We start from the raw sequence: 6,002 nt of genomic DNA on the forward strand, positions 1-6,002 counted from the left end.
GGTAAAATTCTAAGTGATCTAGTCGAATAGTATTTTACAACTTCAACAAACAGATTTTTTTTATTCATCTTCTTCAATATTCAGTTTTATATTTATGATATTCTATCGTAAAATATTTCATACATGAACCAAGTTTTCTCACAAAAATTCAATACACAGCAAAAATTGATTTTTTTTTTTTGTTTAACATTCATAGCCAGTTGTAGGTTCAAGAGAAGAAGAACTTAATGCAATTCAAGACAATAATTTACCCAATTAATTAATTTAAAAGTTGAAATTAAGATTACTGAACAAATAATTACATAAATTTTGTTTTAGGTAGGAATTGAATTGACAAGAAATAAAAGTAGAAATACATGATAAATTTCTTTAAAATTTTTAAAAAACAATATAAAAAATAAATATCATTTCATCTAATAATAGCAAATTAACTTTATCATAACATTTCATCAAATATTTAGTTGATGGTACCAAATAATTATGGGTGACTCTTCCAATATTAAAGATTTCAGGTGTTGCTTGAGAGTAATTTTTTGTCATGAGTTAGTTCTAAGAGAAAGTATTCCGGTAAAAAATATTATGACACCTAAATTAAAGAAAATCTGATCAAGATTAATGTATGATAGTGTGTAAAATGCGTAACTAAACTATAAAAATTTGTTCATTGTACGAACCTTAGTTGATTTTGTCATTAGTATAAACTAATTGTATTGTATCTAAAAAAATATTATTTATCAAAGATGTTAGAACGTGATGTATATGCATGATGTTTGAATTATTTTAATTTGAATTAGAGTAAAATTTATTTAAGATTTTGACATGATTAATTAATTTCATCTCTATGGTAGTTTTTGACGTATGTGAATGATTATCTCAGTCTTAGTGTCTTAGGTTTATGTTTGATTGCAAATAATCAAAATCATTAATAAGTTTTAATTGGTTGAAAAAAAACACATAATCTTATATTTATTATATAACAAACATTGAAGTTTACCATCTTTACAAAATGGAGTTAGTAATCAACAATAAAAAAATTAAAAAGCATGTCAAACGCGATTCATGAAATGTGTAGAACAACGATTATGTTTATTTGGATGATTGTTAAAAAGTTTTTGAATAAAAGTTTTTAAAAAATATGCGTAGTTTGAATTTTATAGTAACATGTTTAGTAATCTTATCATATAAATAATTTTATGTTTAAATTTATGTTTGGACTAATATGATAAATTAGATATTTTAGGTGTAGTTAAAATAAATATACTAATTTTTGTTACAAAATTACTTTTAAACAATACATAAATTATCCCACTTTGAATTCACTTTTAAATAAAATTAATTTTATAATCCAAAATCGATTCTAATTTTTTAACAAATGCAGCAATATTTTTTTTAACATTAACAACTAATTACACATTCATCTCTACTAACTTTTTTTTTTTTTTCATTTCACTGTGTTCTTGCAAAGAATATACTAGTTCAGTATAACTTTTGTCCTCACGTACTGCAGTGACGTCCTCGTAGAATATTTTAGATTCTCCTTGTCCGTAGGAGGGAGAGTACCTGCAATGGTACTCTGACGGTCAAGTAAGTATTCGGTTTAGAACAATAAAAATTATTAAATATTCTCCAATCTCCTTTACCTGTCCTTCTTACTTTCTTTTTATAGGCATAATATTAGGCTAATAGGATTGATAAGTCAGCCCTAAACTACCTTCTGATTAGTTGGATAATTAATCCTTCTTTATTTGATTAATTATCTTAATTAGCCTGTTAATCTATTTTGATGTGACCAAAGGGAGTGTGAGTACCATTTGATCTGAGGTGAGGCCGAAATGGTTAAGTACTTTCCAACCCAATACGAGGCCAAAAGGGTGTAGGTGTCCTTTGGGCCAAGATGAGGCTAAAAGGATGTGCAGTTTCCTGTTTAAGTGGAAATGACCGAGTCGTGTCTTATCCAGTACACTTACTCCCAAGCCCAATGATGTATGATGTAATGGCTTTAATTAATGTATCATCAGAAGTAGAGTTTCAAAGAAATTAGGTGTTGGAGCTGTGCCGCCTTGGCGCCTTTTGTCCAGGGATAAGGTCGACGGGATGTTAGGCACCTTTCGTCCAGAGATGAGGCCGAAGGGGTGTTAGGCGCCTTTCATCTAAGCATAAGGCCGAAGGGGTGTTAGACGTCTTTCATCAAAGGATGAAATAGACAAGTTTTATTTTCATGTTTACTTGTGTATTAATGGTAACTTTCAAAACAACGTTTAAAAATGAACAAGTTAAAGATTATTAGTATCCACGATATTTGTAGTTATTTTAACGCCTCAAACCGTATACGTTACACGACATCAATCATTCATTATTAGACAATAGCTGAGTGATGTATGTGTCAACAAACATTCGAACATAATGGGTACTTATAAATGTAAATTTTACCTTAACCGAGAAGGGTTGTTAGGAGAAAATAATCAAACTTTTTAACCAAGCGAGGTACTTAGGAATATAGATACTAACCAAGATAGGTTATCTGAAAAAAGTAATTGAATCTTAGTTGAGCAAAGATATTTGAGAGATATTAATTTAACCTTAGCCGAGTGAGGTATTTGGGAGGAAATATTTAATTCAACTTTAGCTGAGTGAGGTACTTGGGAGGAAATATATAATTCAACCTTAACCGAGTGAGGTACTCGAGAGAGAATATTTAATTCAACCTTAGCAGAGTGAGGTACTTGGGATGAAATATTTAATTTGACCTTAGTCGAGTGAGGTACTCGAGAGGAAATTTTGATTCAACCTTAGCTAAATGAGATACCCGAGAGGGAATAATAAGAGACTGTTGACTTGTAAAGAAAGTTTTGTCGTTTTATCGATGAAGTGTCTCGTTAAAGACCTTATCCAGAAAACTTCTTTTCAGGTTCTCTTAAGAGGACAAAACATGAGTGAGGAAAGAGTGCACTAAATTTACAAAGTACAATTTCTAGCCCGAGTGAGAGTGCTCGCGCGCTTCGATATTATCAATATCTCTGTTACTAAAGCTTGCTTGAGTACCCTGGATTGACTGGTATTTAACATTGTGTAACTTGCAAGCCTAGGTCCCCTCAGGAGACGTTAAGTTCTGATCTTTTAGTCCTTGTTTCTGTGTTTGTTTATTGCGTGTTCGTTCCTTTCAGATTCTCTTTAACTGAGCACTTGCTCCATCTGGGCCTAGTTGCGAAACAACCAATTTTTCATCTGTATGTACTTGGTTGCTCGGCAACGTAGTTCATCTAGGTTGACAGGGTTTTTTTTTGCAAATATTGTTGACAAACAGACCTGGCCTAAGGGTTGTTGTGAGATGGTGTATCGCAACTGCCGGATCCAAGTTCCGAATAGAGAGGACTATTTGCCCGAAACGTTTCATAAACGCCTTAAGTGTTTCCTTCTTCTCTTGGCGAATATTAACCAAAGCCAACGAGGTTAGTTGATGAGGAAGACTAATGGCAAATTGAAAATTGAAGTGCGTGACAAGCGTCGCATACGAGTCTATGGAAGTGGGTGATAATCTAGTGAAGCAGTTGAGAGCTGGTCCACGGAGCAATGTCGGGAATATTCAGCATAGTAGGACATCATTGTTAGTGTAAAGGCCAACTTGGGTAGTGAATATATCCACGTGCTCCTCAGGATGAGAAGTTCCAGCAAACTTTTTCATTTGTTTGGTAATCTCCCTTCCAAAGTCTGTTAAGTAAAGGGGCTTTGGCTTGGAAATCTATCCCTCACAACTGAGGAGCTAGCCCTTGTCTATTGTTGAATGGTCCTCAGCTTCTCTTGCAGGGAGAATAATTCTTATTCTTGAATAAGGGGTGTAAATTGAGAATGAATGTAGGTTCTAATTCCACTTCTGAGATTAGCGTTCTCCCTCCGTACCGCAGACAATTCATGAGCATCTTTTTTTCGGAGACGCTGCATCTCTATTATCTCCGCTTTTAGCTGCCTAACAACCGAGGACAAGTCTTCATCTTTCCCCTTCTCCACATGAACTTCTTTCGGTATAGGCTAATTTTGAATGGGTCCTATGGGTTCTCCAGACATTCTCCATTGTTGACTGGGGTCTTCTTGTTGACTCATGGTTTGTACCATGTTTATTGAGGGCTGAAGCAATTTGAGCTCCACGGTGAGCGCCAAAATGTTCTTGCAAAGGATATACTAGTTCATTGTAACTTCTGTCATCGCGTATTGCTGTGACATTCTCGTAAAATATTCCAGATTCTTCTTGTCTGTAGGGAGAAGGTACCTGCAATGGCTTTATTTGATTAATTATATTAATTAGTCTGTTAATCTATTTTGATGTGACTGAAGAGAGTATGAATACCGTTCAGCCCAAGGTGAGGTTGAAAGGGTTAAGTACCTTCCGGCCTAATACGAAGCCAAAAGAGTGTAGGTGTCATTTGGCCCAAGATGAGGCTAAAAGGGTATTCGGTTTCCTATTTAAGTGAAAATGACTAAGTCGTGTCTTATTCAGTACACACTATTTAAAAAAACTTTTTATTTGTCACTTTAGAAGTTCAAGAAAATAGTTATTATTATTTTTTTTTTATCAAACTCTCACTCTTTATGTGCTAATGAATAAAAAAAGTTAATTAATTAGACAAAAGAAAGATAGAACCAAAAATTTTAAAATATTTTTTATACAAACTAATACATCAATTTTTTAAAATCAGGTAAAATGACCTTAAGTGAAAGCTGGAAAAAAAGAGAGTAGTATATATCATCAATTAATAAAAAAAATATATTTTGTTTTGAGTATACTAACTTAATAAATAACTATATGTCCTAATTTTAAAAAAATCAATAATTTTTTTAGTTTAAAAATTTTATCTTAAAGTTTACTTTACTCGAATAAATGTTGACACAACTTTAATTATTTGATCATAAAAATATTAATTTAAATATTTAGTAAAATATTTCGTGCATTCTTCTAACTAGTGGTGCTTGTTTCAATTTGAGATTAATTTGGACAAGTTTGAATTTTTAAAAATTAGATTTGATATAATTTTAAGACAAGTTTGAGTTATATATTTTTGTTTCAGTTCAGTATCATATATCATTTTAAATATTATTTATTCTTTAAATAACTATATATTAATTAAATAATATTTCATATACACTAATATTATATTTATATTGATCTTTTTATTTTATAATATGCATTATGAAATATTAAGTAATTTTAATTTTAATTATTTTCATAATTTAACTATATATATATATATATATATATATTGATCAAGTCTATAATATAAAAAAATTATCAAAACTTTGACACGACTAATGATACAAATAAACTTGCTCTAACCCTTTTCATGAACATACTAGTTCCAACAATCCCAAAAAAAATAAATCATGCACTATTGCTCTCTCTCTCACACACACATATATATATATATATATATATATATATATATATATATATTTTAAAAAGTCAATTAACAATTTAAATATTCACCCTAAAAATTTTCTTTTTCAGTAGTCCTAGAGTAGATAATATTTTCATTTTCAAATTTACAGGTAATATAACTTAAAATTTTATTTTATATTTTCTTAAAATTAACATTTATGATTCTATAAATTAAAGAATATTTATATTATTTAAAATATACTATTAATTTTATTATTGTTTATATATTTAATATAAAATTAACAGTAATAATTATTTTATAAATTTAAAATATCTTTCTATAATCTAACTTTTAAAAAATAAAAATGAAAAAGCACTGCATAAAAAAAAGAAAAAAGCAATAGAGTAGTAAACTGTTTCTCCATAACTCGGGGGTATGAGTGTTAAAACAAAAAAGTGACGCCTCATTCCAACAATCCACCGTAATCGTAACCGTAACCGCCAGTCTCAACTCATCGACACTTGACACGTCAGCGTAAAGCGGAGAACAAAAACTTGTTCACCCATGAAAAAAAAAACAATAAATAAAAAACAAAAAAACAAAATTTTATGGCTCATCTTCGCTAAAGCCACG

This window comes from Abrus precatorius, unplaced genomic scaffold, assembly GCF_003935025.1.
Source record: "Abrus precatorius isolate BTA unplaced genomic scaffold, Abrus_2018 Scaffold10, whole genome shotgun sequence".
Classification (NCBI taxonomy): Eukaryota; Viridiplantae; Streptophyta; class Magnoliopsida; order Fabales; family Fabaceae; genus Abrus; species Abrus precatorius.